Raw genomic sequence first — 17,573 nt, 5'->3', positions numbered from 1 at the left:
AATAAAATTAGAGATACCAAGGGAATATTTCATGCAAATATGGGCTCAATAAAGGACAGAAATGGTATGGTCCTAACAGAAGCAGAGGATATTAAGAGGTGGCAAGAATACACGGAAGAGCTATACAAAAAAGTTCTTCATGACCCAGATAACCACAATGGTGTGATCACTCACCTAGAGCCAGACATCCCAGAATGCAAAGTCAAGTGGGCCTTAGGAAGTATCACTACGAGCAAAGCTAGTGGAGGTGGTGGAATTCCAGTTGAGCTGTTTCATTTCCTAAAAGATGATGCTGTGAAAGTGCTGCACTCAATATGCCAGCAAATTTGGAAAACTTAGCAGTGACCACAGGACTGGAAAAGGTCAGTTTTCATTCCAATCCCAAAGAAAGGCAATGCCAAAAATGTTCAAAGTACTGCACAACTGCACTCATCTCACATGTTAGCAAAGGAATGCTCAAAATTCTCCAAGCCAGACTTCAACAGTTCATGAATCATGAACTTCCAGATGTTCAAACTGGATTTAGAAAAGGCAGAGGAACAGAGATCAAATTGCCAACATCCGCTGGATCATCAAACAAGCAAGATAGCTCCAGAAAAACATCTATTTCTGCTTTATTGACTATGCCAAAGCCTTTGACCGTGTGGATCACCACAAACTGTGGAAAATTCTGAAAGAGATGGGAATACCAGACCACCTGACCTGCCTCCTGAGAAATCTGTATGCAGGTCAAGAAGCAACAGTTAGAACCAGGCATGGAACAAGAGACTTGTTCCAAATTGGGAAAGGAGTACGTCAAGGCTGTATATTGTCACCCTGCTTATTTAACTTATATGCCAGAGTACATCATGTGAAATGTTGGGCTAGATGAAGCACAAGCTGGCATCAAGATTGCTGGTAGAAATATCAATAACCTCAGATACGCAGATAACACCACCCTTATGGCAGAAAGCAAAGAAGAACTAAAGAGCCTTTTGATGAAAGTGAAAGAGGAAAGTGAAAAAGTTGGCTTAAAACTCAACATTCAGAAAACGAAGATCATGGCATCTGGTCCCATCACTTCATGGAAAATAGATGGGGAAACAATGGAAACAGTGACAGACTTATTTGGCGGCGGGGGTGGGGGGGGCTCCAAAATCACTGCAGATGGTGACTGCAGCCATGAAATTAAAATTGCTTGCTCCTTGAAAGAAAAGCTATGACCAACCTAGATAGCATATTAAAAAGCAGGGACATTACTTTGCCAACAAAGGTCCGTCTAGTCAAAGCTATGGTTTTTCCAGTAGTCATGTCTGGATGTGAGAGTTGGACTATAAAGAAAGCTGAGTGCTGGAGAAACAATGCTTTTGAACTCTGCTGTTGGAAAAGACTCTTGACAGTCCCTTGGACTGCAAGGAGATCCAACCAGTCCTAAAGGAAATCAGTCCTGAATATTCATTGGAAGGACTGATGCTGAAGCTGAAACTCCAATACTTTGGCCACCTGATGCGAAGAACTGACTCGTTGGAAAAGACCCTGATGCTGGGAAAGATTGAAGGTGGAAGGAGAAGGGGATGACAGAGGATGAGATGGTTGGATGGCATCACCAACTTGATGGACATGAGTTTGAGCAAGCTCAGGGAGTTCGTGATGGACAGGGAAGCTTGGCGTGCCGTGGTCCATGTGTTTGTAAAGAGTCAGACGCAACTGAGCAACTGAACTGACTAGCATAATGTCATCAATATTTACATGCCAGTTGTGGCATGTGTTGGCATTTCATTCTTTTTTAAGGCTGAGTAATATTCCACTGTATGTAGAGACCACATTTCGTTTATCCACTCATCTTGTTCAACCACTCATGTTGATTTGGGTTTCCACCTTTGGACTATTGTGAAAAATGCTGTGACCATGGGTGTTCAAAGATCTGTTGGAGTCTGCTTTCATTTTGGCAAATATGCCTAGAATGGATGTTGTGGTATTAGCCCCTTCCCCACAATAGGCTAGTGGCCTGGCCCTCCTCAGAAGAAACTTGCTGTCACAGATTTCTGCCCTGACTCCGCTTTGTCTCAGCGCACCTATCAGCATCTCTAGGAAAAGCTCCTCACTTCACCCCATTCTGCTGCAACATGCATGCTTCGACCCCCTGGACCATAACCGGCTGTGCTTCTCTGTCCATGGGATTCTCCAGGCAAGAATACTGGAGTGGGTTGTCATGCCCTTCTCCAGGGGATCTTCCTGACTCAGGGATCGAACCTGTGTCTCCTGCATTGGCAGGTGGATTCTTTACTACCAAGCCACCTGGGAAGCCCCATCCTGCCTCTAGGCTGTTGCCAAACTCTGACTGGTGAGCCTCTCTGGGCTTCATTTACTGTTTCTGCTTTGTGTACTTATGGTCATATCCTCTCCCCTTGAAGACCATGTTGGTTTTGATTGCCTTCTTTGTCAAATCCATGAGTACCATAGCCACAACTGCCATGGCCTTTGTACAACAAGTGGGAGAGTGTGTGGTGCCATGGTAAACTGTGTGGGCTCTGTGGGCAGATTGTGGGGGAGTTTGAATCCTGGCCGGTCCTAGTGTAAATTGGGGCAAGCTACTTAGCCTTGTCACACCTCAGTGTCTTTATCTGTCAAACGGGGACAATAAGGATAGTAATCATCTCAAGAGCTTGAAAAGTAAGTGTTAGTTGCTCAGTTGTGTCTGAGTCTTTGTGACCCCATGGACTATAGCCTGCCAGGCTCCTCTGTCCATGGAATTCTCCAGGCAAGAATACTGGAGTGGGTTGCCATTCCCTTCTCCTGGGGATCTTCCCAACCCAGGGATCAAACCCAGGTCTCCTGCATTGCAGACAGATTGAGCCACCAGGGAAACGCATCTCGTGCATGAAAGTGAAAGTTGCTCAGTTGTGTGACTCTTTATGACCCCAGGGACTATACAGTCCATGGAATTCTCCAGGCCAGAATACTGGAGTGGGTAGCTGTTCCCTTCTCCAGGGGATCTTCCCAACCCAGGGATCGAACCCAGGTCTCCCACATCGCAGGCGGATTCTTTACCAGCTGAACCATGAGGGAAGTCCAAGAATATGGGATTGGGTAGCCTATCTTCCCAACCCAGGGATCAAACTGGGGTCTCCTATATTGTAAGAGGTTTATCAACTGAGCTATCAGATAAGCCCATCTGGTGCATAGTAAACTCTTAATAATTGGGACCTGTTAAGTCACCTTTTTCCTCTTCAGTGCCTTCTTGACTACCAAAAACAAAACAACAACAACCCCATCAGGAGATAGCAGGTGCCACCTCAGTCTGATTTCCAGGGAGGGTTGTTGTTGAATTTTTAGACTCCTTCCTCCATCATCCTCCACTCCTTCCCTGTGTTGATCTGCCTTCTCAGGCTGCCACCCCTCCACTTGTGTGCAGTGTTTTTGTTAAGTTGCTGTTAACAATAAAGACTAGAGAGATTGTTCTCTTCACCCACAGCCCAGCACATTGTAGCCATTGTGTGCTCGTTAACCTGGAGGTGCCTTGTTGGGCTCCCACATGGGTTGAGGAAAGCTGCCAAGAGCAGCTGGCTTGAGGAAACTTCTCTTCCCCTCCCAGGAACCTGAAACAGTAGGGAAACATTGTTTATGGCTTCCAGGATAGGAGAGAAGAAACCAGGCTCTGGGGAGTTCCTTCTTATCAGTAAAGATAGCTCTATCTACTTAGTCCTGTTGGTTAAAGCAATATATTAATAGGGTCTATTCATGGGGTGAAGACCATCACTTCTGTCTCCCCAGCCATTCTCCAAACATTGATTGGGTACCTGTTACAAACCAGGCGCCATGGTTCACACAGATAAGTAGAGGAAGTTGCCTGTTCTCCAGGGCACCCAGGCCAAGAAAATGGGAACACAGAGATTAAAGAAGGTCACCACAGACCTCACCTACACAAGTCCTCCTAAGAGAAATAAGGCAAGACTTCAAAAAGGCAGTGTGGACTTTTGTGGTTTTTTTTAAAATTTTTCATTTTTATTTTAGATCATCATTTTAACTCTTTCTACTAGTAAATGCATTTTATTTCTTTTTTATTTTTTAACCACTGGACCGCCAAGGAAATCCCTGCACTGACTCTTGAAAGAGAAGTTTTTCGGAGTGAGACAAGGCACGGGGCATGGGGCACTCCCCCAGGGGACATGACATGACACTTATGCACCAGGGGACTGAAACTGCTGGGGTGCTGAGGGCCATGCTGTGGCCTTGGCCAATGCATAAGGAGTGCAGCAGGGTGGCAAGATGGGCAGGGGAGCAGAACCCAGAGCATGGGTTGTTGCTCTTTGTTTTGTTAATTTGGACTTTATTCTGCACATTTCCCCATGGCCTCCGTGGAGCTGCCCTGCTCTCCTCGGGAGCTGAGAGGGGAGGAAGGGACATGGAGGGACACTGAGCAGATGGGGCTTTAGGATACTTGCCCCTCTCCAACTAGAACAGCTCCATTCTGACCTGTGTTTAAAAGTTTCATTTGTTTCCCTAAAAACTTTTTTAAAAGTTCCTCTGTTAAAACCATCACCCACACAGAAGTTTCAAACCTGTTGCTGTGGACAGTGGGCAAATGTTAAATGATTTGGAATAGGGGACTTGATTTATATGCTTTTATATATATGATAAATCAAAGATTGTGATAAATCAAATACATGTATAAGTCAAATATATCAACTTGCTTACTCTCCAATCCTTTAGTATCTTCCCATTGTCCATAGCACTGGAGGAGGGCATGGCAACCCACTCCAGTATTCTTGCTTGGAGAATCCCCATGGACAGAGAAGCCTGGTGGGCTATAATCCATAGGGTCACAAAGAGTCAGACATGACTGAGCGACTAAGCATAGCACAGCATTGTCCACAGCAGCAGTTTTTAAATATCAAAATGTATATATATATATAGATAAAGATATATCTGCTATATGTATGGAGAATGGATTCTAGGACAAGAATGTGTGTTCAGTTACTCAGTCATGTCTAACTCTATGCAGCCCCGTGGGCTGTAGCCCACCAGGTTCCTCTGCCCATAGAATTTTCCCGGCAAGAATACTGGAGTGGGGTGCCATTTTCTGCTCCAGGGGATCTTCCTGATCCAGGGATCGAACCTGAGGCTCTTGCATCTTCTGCATTGGCAGGTGGATTCTTTACCACTGGCGCCACCTGGGAAGCCCCAGGACAAGAATGGAGGCAGAAAAAAAAAAAAACAATTAAAAGTTCAGGAAAGAATATGGTGGCTCAGAAAGGGGTGAAAGCTATAGAGATGGTGAGATGTGGTGGGGGTGGGGCTAGGTTTAGGAAGCAGAATTGGCAGAACCTAGCAATGGATAGGGCAAGGAGGTCAAGAAGATGTCAAGTATGACTTCTTGGTTTCTGCTTAGGGCCAGTTCCTGAAGTGGGGGAATCTGATTTGGGCAATGACTTGAGCTAAGTCTTAACCACATTGGTTGGGGCAATGTGACCTCCAAGTGGAATCTCCTAGTAAGAACTTGGCTGTATGACTCTGAGTTCAGAGAAGAGGTGTGGAGTGGGGCTGTAGACTTGGAATTCATCGGTAATGAGGCTGAATGAACTCCCCATCAGCCCCCCATCAGCCTGAGTGCAGAGAGAGAAGACAAGGGCTCTGAGTTCGAGAAGGGCCCTGCAAAGCAGATTGAGAAGGAGCAACCAGTGAGTCAGGGAAACCAGGAAAACGTGGAAGAGATCCCAAAATGAAGGGAGGAAAGAATTTCAAGAAGGACTAAGTGATCAGTGGCAAAACTGGTGCTGAGAGGTCTAGTCAGTTGAGGACACACAATTGATCACTGGAGCTGGTGACTTGGAGATAATCAGGAACTTTGACAAGAACGGTTTTGCTGAAATGTTGGGGCTGACAACTAGAAGAGAATGGGTTGAAGAATGAATGAATTAAAAAGGAAGACCACTTGGGAAGCGAAATTGAAGCCATATGTGCAGACAATTCTTTCAAGAGTTGTGTTTTGTTTTAGAGAGGAGGCTGGAAATAAGTTCAACTTGAGGCAAATTGAGTGGGAGGTGCCTTTAAGACATCCAGAGTGTTCATTTCGGCAGATGGAGGTACAGGGCTGGAAATGGGAAGAAAAGTCTGGGCTGTATACCGTTTCATGAGTCACGCATTCAGTAGGTAATCACTGAAGTGCTGGGGACTGATGGAAGAAGGAAAGTTAAGGTGGTGACTAAAAATAGAGAAGATTTGGTAGGAGGGCAGCTCGAAAGTTGAGGAAATTCCTGGCTGTTGGCCTGATAGGAGCTAGTTAGCGTGGCTCTATTTATAAGGGACATAAAGCTGGTCTATGGAAGGCTGGTGTTTAGACCTCATGAAGCACAAGGCTGTAAAGTAATTGGAGCTCTCTTTGAGGGCGATTATCTTGTTTAGTTGCTAAGTCGTGTCAGACTCTTTGCAACCCCATGGACTGTAGCCCACCAGGTTCCTCTATCTGTGGGACTTCCCAAGCAAGAATACTGGCGTGGGTTGCCATTGCCTACTCCAGAGGATCTTCCCCACCAAGGGACTGAACCCATGTCTCCTGAATTAGCAGGCAGATTCTTTATCATTGAGCCATCTGGGAAGCCCAAAGGCAAGTCTAGATGGGCCCTAACTCTTGACATTTATGATCTGGAAACTACGTCAATGAAGCCATCCACTAGAGCGGGGGTCCCCAAGTGCCTGGGCCAGGGACCAATACGGGTCCATGGCCTCTTAGGAACCCAGCAGGAGGTGAATGGCAGTTGGGGAAACAAAGCTTCATCTGCTGCTCCCCGTTGCTCACATTACTGCCTGACCCACCCCCAACCCCAGCCATTCCATGGAAAAATTGTCTTCCGTGAAATTGGTTCCTCATGCAGTCCATTCTGAAGGAGATCAGCCCTGGGATTTCTTTGGAAGGAATGATGCTAAAGCTGAAACTCCAGTACTTTGGCCAACTCATGTGAAGAGTTGACTCATTGGAAAAGACTCTGATGCTGGGAGGGATTGGGGGCAGGAGGAGAAGGGGATGACAGAGGATGAGATGGCTGGATGGCATCACTGACTCGATGGACGTGAGTCTGAGTGAACTCCGGGGGTTGGTGATGGACAGGGAGGCCTGGCGTGCTGCGATTCATGGGGTTGCAGAGTCGGACACGACTGAGTGACTGATCTGATCTGATCTGACCAAAAAGGTTAGGGACCACTGCACTAGAGTAAGATACAAATTAAGCACTCGTTTCCAAAAGAAATGTACATAATGACACCAGTAGTGGAAAATAAGAAAAACAGAAATTGGGGCTTTTGTGGTAGCTCAGTGGTAAAGAATCTGCCTGCCAAAGACGGGACATGGGTTTGATCCCTCATCTGGGGAAGATCCCATGTGCCCCAGAGCAACTAAGCTCATGTGGCACAACTACTGAGCCTGTGCTCTAGATCCCGCAAACTGTAACTACTGAGCCCATGTCCCACAACTACTAAAGCTCACCTGCCCTAGAGGCCTTACTCTGCAACAGGAGAAGCCACGGCAATGAGAAGCCCACACACCGTACTATTGAACTGGTGCTCTAGAGCCTGGGAACTACAACTGCTGAGCCCACTTGCTCAACTACAGAAACCCATGTCCTAGAGCCTATGTTCTGCAACAACAGAAGCCACCACAATGAGAAGCCCTCACACTGCAACCAGAGAGTAGCCCCTGCCACACAATTAGAGAAAAGCCCATGCAGCAGTGAACACCTAGCACCATCAAAAAATAAAAATATAAAAGTATTTTAAAAATTAAAAATTATATAAATCAATACTACAGAGTGTTTATGGACATAAACCATGTAGTAAAACTATCAAAGCATAACTAGGTGGGACTTCCCTGGTGGCCCAGTGGTTAAGATTCTGTGCCACCAATGCAGGGGGCATGGATTCGATCCCTGGTCAAAGAACTAAGATCCTGAATGCCATGTGGCACAGTCAGAATACATGAAGTCTCCAGCTACTGACATTTAAAAAAAAAAAAACCAACATAACTAGGAAAGATCCTTCCCCACCGACCACCAACTCCACAATAATGGTTGACAGTGGGGAGGGTAGAAGAGGAACAGGGAGAATGTTAACTGTTTCTGCAGTGTCACATTTCTTTCTTGTTTGCTGTTGAAAGGATACTAGGTAAATATGGGAAAAAGTGAACATTTGTTAAATCCGGCAGGTGGCTATGCAGGTGTTTATTATAACAGTACCACTTTCACTGAGTTGTTGTGAAGAATGGTTAATCCACCAAAACTACTTTGAATAGGACTGGTACATTACTGCACTCAACTATGAACTTTTCAAAGCAGCTATTATTGTTTCTTTATTTTTCTGTGTGTTTGTAGGCTTTCAAAATTTATTAAATATGTATTTCCACTCTGTGGAAAAAGTAACGATTAACTTCTGAGCACTTTGAGCTCCTAGGGGAATGATCACTGTGCTAATACCATTCATTATAATCCAGACCATTTACCTGCCATAGCACTGCAGTGTGAAATGGGCAACACTGCAGAGGCGTTGAAAGAAAAACACAACTAGCTAAGCGGTGGGCCCATCAGACCTTCCAGCTCTATTTCCCTTGAACTTACGCTGTTCAATTTGAATTCAGACTATTATAGTCGATAGGAACGTCTCTGCCAGTTTGGAAGATTGGCAATTGTTGAAACTGCTCTTCTGTGGCCAAGGGATAGAAGTGTCTCACTAGAGAGGCCAGGATAGAGGCCTGCAACAGATGAGAGGGGTGAGCACATTGTCCAGGGGGAATAGACCCAGTCGCCATGCTTAGATCTGTGGACTGGCTAACAGAGGCTGGGAAACACCTCAGGGCAGGAGGAGTAAGTAGAGGCCCTAAAAAGAGCAATCCCAAGTATGAGACTATGAACTGTTAAAGCTGGAAGGGCCCTTGCATGCATGCTAAGTTGCTTAAGTCTGGTTCTTTGTGACCCCATGGACTGTAGCCCACCAGGCTCCTCTGTCCATGGAATTCTCCAGGCAAGAATACTGGAGTGGGTTGCCATGCCCTCTGCCAGGGGATCTTCCCGACCCAGGGATCAAACCTACATCTCTTATATCTCTTGCATTGGCAAGTGGGATCCTTAACACTAGTGCCTCCTGGGAAGCCCAGAAGGCCCATTAGAGATCATCTATAATCTAATTTTCTGTCTAATTTTTCTATCATTATGAATTCAAAAAAGCAGGGTCCAGGAGGAGACAAGACATGTCCAGCATTGCCCAGCCACTCAGTGGCAAGTCTGGGAACAGAACTCCAGACTCCAAATTTTTCTGGTGGGTCTGCAGGGTCTCTTCCAGAGGCCACCCTGCCTTCCTGGCCCTGCAAATCCTTTACCTGGGAAACAAGGTTAGGGCCTGAGAATGCAACTCCCCTCAAAATGAATTCATCTCTTCATGGAATCCTCCCTTGAAGCTTTGACCATATTGGTCCAAAGATGCAAGCTGAGTCTGTGAAGGCTCTGTTCATTTATCATGCACCAATGACAATATGAAATGCAGGCCAGGCTGTCAGGGGTGCAAGGTGATACCTGGGGTGGATGGAGAAAGGCTCTCATGTGTGGCCAGGGACCAGTCTTCAGTCCTAGAATGATCAAACGAAGCATGGAAAAGCTGCCCACAAAGTATATTGAGTTTGGGATGATGGTGAGGGGTTGAGGGGACAATGACAAGCAAGAGAGGCCCCTCAAGGGCAAGACCAATGAAAACAGGTTGAGATAAAAGGTTGGAGGGGAGAGTAATTACCAAACAGGCCAGAGGGGAGTGCCGGAAGCTGCTGAAAGGATATGATGGGGGTTGTGGGGGAGTAGTGGGGACTGGAGGGAGGGAGTGAATAAAGCCAGGAGGTTATTTAATTATTCCAACTTCGCCCTTTCTCAGAAGAGATTTGCAGTAGCTTACCAGGGCTCACAAGATAAGACAGCATAGATTAAAGATAGAAAAACAAGAGTGGGCAGAATGTAGAGCCAAGAATAAGGGTAGGAATGCATACCATCAAAACCTCTGCTCCCACGAAGGGTGGGCCTGAAAGTCACCTCTAAGCTTTCTAGCAGCAAACAGGAAAGGGGAAAGAAATCTTGGACACAATTCACAATGTCCAGCAGATAAAAACAAAGTAGTTGCTCAGAAGGGCAACTGTTTCCAGTACTCAGATCAGACAGGAATTCCTCCTGGGGGGTCCTCAGAGAGGACGCTGTGGGATACAATGAACAACATCCTTGACGACATCCTTACAACAGCGGTAGCAACAAGTTTCAAAGGACTGTTTTTCATAAGGACCCTCAGGATGGGTGGCCTGTATCCCACTGCAGTCAGGCAATTAAATGCTAAAAATAGCGTGTGAAGGTGCAGAACAGTGTGGCTAGTATGTTCACACTGGTGGGAAAAAAAGAAGGTTATATATAGGCATACATATGCATAGGGCCACTCTGGAAGAATAAATTGGTAACAGAGGTTGCCTCAAGGGAGAGGAAGTGGAGGACTGTGGCTGGGATAGGAGAGACTTCCTTTTCATAGTATACCATTTTGTACTGCTTGGATTTTTGTTAACCATGTCTTATCTTTTTCAATAAAAGCATTCGTTACTAAAATAATAATGACATGCACAGTTCAGAGGGTCAGCTGGGTTTTTATCTCTGAGCTACAGACAGGCCGAGGATGTTGGGAAGTTCTCCTTGATGTTTATGGAAAGTTAATATTTATTGAGCAACTCTTGGGTGCTAAGAGCTTTCATTTCCATTTGCTTGTCTAATCCACACAATAATCCAGAGAGAGAAATCTACCTCATAGACAATCAACTCAGTTTCCTTGGAGAAGAGACCTGAGTTAAACTGCTTATTTTTCTTCAGACTATTGATTTTTGTACGAGAGGTTTGCAAATTGGGAAGAAAAGAACCAGCTATGAGGAACGTAAAAGAGCAGTTGCATGGGACTTACTTATATCACAGAAATTAGTCATTTTTTAAAAAATTATTCATTTTTATCTGAAATTCAAACTTAGCTGGGCATCCAGTATTTTTTTTAGCTTTTTACCAATGTAGATCTAATTGAGAGAAGACATTATATTAGTTTCAGGTGTGCAATATGATTCACTATACATATATATTTTGAAATGATTACCACAATAAGTCCATCCAGTATTTTTTTCATGTTTTTAAATCTATTATGTAACTTGAAGACTTTTTAGGTGTATTTAAACCATATATAGTACATCAGATAGAATTATTTGCTATATATTCTGGAGATTGAGACCACTATTTTACCGTGGTTTTTTTTTTCCTATTCTGGTTTTTTTGTTGTTGTTTGTTTTCCTTTTTCTAATTTCCTGTTGGTTACTTGTATCATTTTTAGAATTTTATTTTAATTATTTATAGTGCTTTTGGGGTTTAGCTGATTGTATAATTTTTCTAGTGGCTGCCTGAGGCATTATATAATATATATTACATATAATAATATAATAAACTTATCACAGCCTACTGGTGTCAATACTTTTCCAGTTTGAGTGAAGTATAAAATTCTTATCTCTCTTTACATGCCATTATATATAATATAGTGGTCTTTTTTCTTATTTTCTTACATTTTTTTCTAGCTTTAATAAAGTATAATTTATAAATATATAATTATCTTAAATATTACTTCTATATATGTTGAGAACCACATCAGACATAGTTATGTTTTGTTTCAACCATCAAACATAATTTAGAAAGCTCAAGAAGAGAAAGCATGCCCATTGCATTTACCCATGTTTTTGCTTAACCATATTCTTTCATTTTTTCTCATGTTCTAAGACTTGATTCCTTCTTTTATTGATTCCTTTCTGCTTGCATGCTCAGTTGCTTCAATTGTTTCTGGCTCTGTGCAACCCTATGGACGGTAGCCCACCAGGCTACACCATGGGATTCTCCAGGCAAGAATACTGTAGTGGATTGCCATGCCTCCTCCAGGGGATCTTCCCAACCCAGGGATCGAATCCGCGTCTCTTATGTCTCCTGCATTGGCAGGCAGGTTCTTTACCACTAGCACCACCTGGGAAGCCCTTCTTTCTGTTTAACCCCTATTAACTCAGAAAATCTTTTTCTATTTTTAGGGAATTAACCTAAACAGCCAATTTTGTTGCACATTTCTGTTAATCAAAGTTTTACAGTGCTTCTAGAACCTTGGCATCAAAAAAGCAAGAGAGTTCCAGAAAAACATCTATTTCTGCTTTACTGACCATGCCAAAGCCTTTGACCGTGTGGATCACCACAAACTGGAAAATTCTGAAAGAGATGGGAATACCAGACCACCTGACCTGCCTCCTGAGAAATCTGTATGCAGGTCAAGAAGCACCAGTTAGAACCAGACATGGAACAACAGACTAATTCCAAATAGGTAAAGGAGTATGTCAAGGCTGTATATTGTCACCCTGCTTATTTAACTTATATGCAGAGTACATCATGAGAAATGCTGGGCTGGATGAAGCACAAGCTAGAATTAAGATTGCCAGGAGAAATATCAATAACCTCAGATATGCAGATGACACCACCCTTATGGCAGAAAGCAAAGAAGAACTAAAGAGCCTTTTGATGAAAGTGAAAGAGGAGAGTGGAAAAGTTGGCTTAAAACTCAACATTCAGAAAATGAAGATCATGGCATCTGGTCCCATCACTTCATGGCAAATAGATGGGGTAAGAGTGGAAACAGTGATAGACTTTATTTTGGGGGGCTCCAAAATCACTGCAGATGGTGACTGCAGCCATGAAATTAAAAGACGCTTGCTCCTTGGAAGAAAAGCTATGACCAACCTAGATAGCATATTCAAAAGCAGAGACATTACTTTGCCAACAAAGGTCCATCTAGTCAAAGCTATGTTTTTTCCAGTAGTCATGTATGGATGTGAGAGTTGAACTATAAAGAAAGCTGAGTGCCAAAGAATTGATGCTTTTGAACTGTGGTGTTGGAGAAGACTCTTGAGAGTCCCTTGGACTGCAAGGAGATCCAACCAGTCCATCCTAAAGGAGATCAGTCCTGGGTGTTCATTGGAAGGACTGGTTGAAGCTGAAGCTCCAATACTTTGGCCACTTCATGCGAAGAGCTGACTCATTGGTAAAGACCCTGATGCTGGAAAAGATTGAGGGCAGAAGGGGATGACAGAGGATGAGATAGTTGGATGGTATCACCGACTCGATGGACATGGGTTTGGGTGGACTCTGGGAGTTGGTGATGGACAGGGATGCCTGGTGTGCTGCGGTTCATGGGGTCACAAAGAGTCAGACACGACTGAGCGACTGAACTGAACTGAACTGAGAACCTTACAAACATCCCTTCCCATGTATGTCAGTGACATTGAGTTTGTGCTAATGAGGCCCTCTGCTGTCTGCAGAGAGAAGGGCAACACCATAAATCTAGCTGCTGCTGCTGCTAAGTCGCTTCAGTCGTGTCCGACTCTGTGCGACCCCATAGACGGCAGCCCACCAGGCTCTCCCGTCCCTGGGATTCTCCAGGCAAGAACACTGGAGTGGGTTGCCATGGCCTTCTCCAATGCATGAAAGTGAAAAGGGAAAGGGAAGTCGCTCAGTCGTGTTCGACTCTTCCCGACCCCATGGACTGCAGCCTACCAGGCTCCTCCTCCCATTGATTTTCCAGGCAAGGGGACTGGAGTGGGTTGCCATTGCCTTCTCCGCCATAAATCTAAAGGATGTAGCAAATTTTTCTACACTGGAACAAGGCAGAGCAGTTTATAAATTACATTCAATTATCACAGCAGCTGATCCCCAAACTTGGGGACTTGTAATGCCCTAGCTCTTTTCAACTTTAGGATACTCTTTCCTTCTCTTCTCACAGAAATGTGTAGTGAGATAGTTTGAAAATGAAACTTACGTCAAACTACATTTTGTATATTTAGTGACAAACTCTCTCCTTAACCCCCAAATTGGGAGACAACTTGGAGCTTCATGGAGGTAGGTCTGGGCATGGCAGTCAGTACCATTTGCCAGAGAAAGGAAAAGACTCACAGGGGCCATCCTGGAGTATGGAGTGGTACTAGCCTGGAACCCTCCAGGGCCTTTATTCCACCATATTAAGGAGGAAATACAATAGCGTCAGAGCTGAGGGGCCAGGTCCACCTTAACCTGTGGAGAGCAGGCTGGCTTTCCCATGAGCATTGCCTTCTGCTCCATCTAGGCCTTTGCCCAGAAGAGTCTTGAGTCAGGGCATAAAGGGAGGCAGTGGGAGCTGAGTTTGGTCCCAAGCAGGGGAAGGAAGTCTGTCAAAAGGGAACCTAATGCATATTCCCAGGAAGTGTGGGAAGGACACCACAGCACAGCTACTATCCCCACTGAAACTTTTCCTTCTCTTCCCCCAACCCATGAGAACAAAATTACCAGTACCAACTCCTTAGTGTTCCCCTGCAAGGCTTTCCTGGTGGCTCAGACAGTAAAGAATCAGCCTGCAATTCAGAAAACCTGGGTTCCATCCCTGGGTCGGGAAGATCCCCTGGAAAAGGGAATGGCGACCCACTCCAGTATTCTTGCCTGGACAATTCCATGGACAGAGGAGCCTGGCAGGCTACAGTCTATGGGGTCGCAAGGAGTTGGACATGACTGAGTGACTAGGCAGGCAGGCAAGAAGGAGGAGAGCTCACACTTACTGTCAGGAACTGTATCAGGCACTTGACGTAATTGAAATCCTTTAAGAATCACAACAGCCCTCACACTAACCATGGTAATACCTAAGCTGATTGAGGGTTGGTTGGCCTCTGTGTCAAGCGTTGTCCTAAGCACTTCACATGAGTTGTTTCATGTAATCCTCACAGCACCTAGACATAAGGCCCTACTGTTATTACCCTTTTCTAGACCACACAGTCAAGTGGGAGAGCTGGGATTTTAAGTCATGTTTGGGGGCTTCCCAGGTGGCACCAAGAGTAAAGAACCTGCCTGCCAACACAAGAGACATAAAAGACATGGGTTCAATCCCTGGGTAGGGAATATCCCCTGGAGGAGGGCATGGAAACCCACTCGAGTATTCTTGCCTAGGAAACCCCATGGAAGAGGAGTCTGGTGGGCTACAGTCTATAGTGTCATACAGAGTCGGACATGACTGAAGTGACTTAGCACAGCTTGACCCCAAAGCCCACATTCTTAGTCACTAAACTTTTGGTAAATAATGGAACTCCAATTTGAACCCAGGTCTGTGAAGAAATTGCAAACCTAAGGTGCCTAGGTGAGGAGGTCAGATGAATAGAAGTTGTGTGAAAAACTCTACCAGCCTGTGCATGAGGGGAGAGGTGTGAGCACACACACACACACACACACACACACACACACGCACTCATGCTCGCATGCTGAAGAGAGCTACAAACCAGTCAAGGTGGATCACCAGCTGTTGCTGCCCTTCTGCTGGACCACCATGTAAGAGCCACAGAGGCAGTAGCTACTTCAGTGTGGAGAATGTGGTTGAAAGGGCTGTGAGGAGACTTGTGGGGGTACTGGTAATGTTCTTCTTCTTCTTTTTTTTTAATCTGGGTGCTAGGTGGGTTCAGTGTGTGAAAATTCATTAAGCTGTAAACTTGTGAATCGCACACTTTCCAATATGTTACTCATCAATATAAAGTTATGGTTTTTTCCAAAGGCAAAAGGGGGTTTAGGAAGATGAAAATTAAAGTGAAAGTGTTAGTCACTCAGTTGTGTCCGACTCTTTGCGACCCTAAGGACTGTAGCCCGCCAGGCTCCTCTGTACATGGAATTCTCCAGGCAAGAATACTGGAATGGCCATTTCCTTCTCCAGGGGATTTTCCCAACCCAGGGATCAAACCTGTATCTCCTGCATTGCAGGCATATTCTTTACCATCTGAGCCACCAGGGAAGCCAGTGTAGACTTAATTTTGCCGATTCCTTCAGCTAAGTACAACTGACAACTCTGGACAGTATGTATGAAAAAAACCACAAGAGACTTTGAAAGATGGAGAAGGCAGACAGGCTAGGGGTTTTTAGACTCAAGCAATGACACATGGTGGTGAGTTTCCTGAGTTTTCTTCTTGCCTCATTTTTTCAGCCTTGGAGCTCAAGAAACTGACAACCTGGAAAGGCTAATGGTTGCAGATTAAAAAGCCCCAGGAAAAGTCATCTCTCTCTAGGAGAGGGACAGCTTAGCAAGATAGAACACTTTATTTTCATCTTTTTACTTTCATTTATTTATTTATTTGGGTGCACCAGGTCTTAGTTGCAGCATGCAGGCAGGTAGGATCTTTAGTTGGGGCATGCGAACCCTTAGTTGCAACATGTAGGATCTAGTTCCCTGACCAAGGATGGAACCCAGGCCCCCTGCATTGGGAGCACAGAGTCGTAGCCACTGGACCACCAGGGAAGTCCCAAGACAGACCATTTTAGATAAGAAGCTCTCTAGTGTCGCTGAACACATCCACCAGCAAAGGCTGAGTAGGGAGCAGAGATTTCAACATCAGGCTCCCAAGCTCCCACCTGAGTCCCTTACCAGACAGGATGCCAGAGAAGGCAGAGGAGGGAGCTAGGTGGTAATTTGGTCCCTGCTTGGGCATCAGTGGAGACCACGTGGGGAGCCAGGACTTCTACACCCACAAGGCGGTAATTTGACTACTACACTTCCTTCCTGGCTGGGTGGTGTCAGATGCTCTAGTAAAGAGTTAAGACTTTCTCTGTCACCCAGCAGTAATATCCACCTGTAGTAATCCACCTGTGATGTCTATTGAGGCCAAGTGGGGAGCGGTAATGAGGAATTCCTATGCCCCCCAGCCAGGAGGTATCAGTGGAGACTGGAACACCCAACCCTGCCCACCAAGAACAGGGAGGTTCCCTACACAGTTGTCTGTGGAGGCTGAGTGGGGACCTGTGTTTTGACCCCCAGCTGGCAGTCCTGTGGTGGTGCCCCAATCCCCTCCCCTTTTTGTGCTAGAGCCCTGTCAGAGGGAGCTAAGCTGAAACAGAAGGCTTAGAAAAGATCCCCCTAAATTTGATCAGACACTACAGCAAAGAGGATCTAAGGATGGCAAGTAAGCACAAGAAAAGATGCTTAACATCATTAGCCTAGGGAGCACAAATGACAACCAGGAGACATTACTACACACCACTCAAACTGGCTAAACACAGGGCGAAAATCCAAATGGTGACAACCAAAGGCTGTGGAGAAACTGGACCATTCGTACACTGCTTCTGGGAATGTTAAAATGGTGCAGCCGCTGTGAAAACCAGTTTGGCAATTAAAAAAAAAAAAAAACACGAAACATGCAACCACTATAAGACTCAGCAACTGTGTTTCTGGGCATTTATCCCAGTGAAATAAAAAACTTCTGTTCACACAAAAACCTGTACATAAATGTTCGCAGCGGTTTTATTCTTAATAGCCCCAAACTGGAAACACAGATGTCCTTAGATGGGTGAAAGGTTAAACTCTGGTACATGTATACCATGGAACAAACTATTGATAACATGCATTTTGTATTAATAGCCAGAGAATTAGGCTCAGTTTAAAAAGAAAAAAAGTCTATCCCAAAAGGTTACATGCTGTGTGGTTCTATTTACATTACACTCTTGAAATGATAAAATTATGGAAATGAA

Source organism: Bos taurus, chromosome X (genome assembly GCF_002263795.3).
Source record: "Bos taurus isolate L1 Dominette 01449 registration number 42190680 breed Hereford chromosome X, ARS-UCD2.0, whole genome shotgun sequence".
NCBI lineage: Eukaryota > Metazoa > Chordata > Mammalia > Artiodactyla > Bovidae > Bos > Bos taurus.
This window is presented reverse-complemented; position numbering follows the sequence as displayed.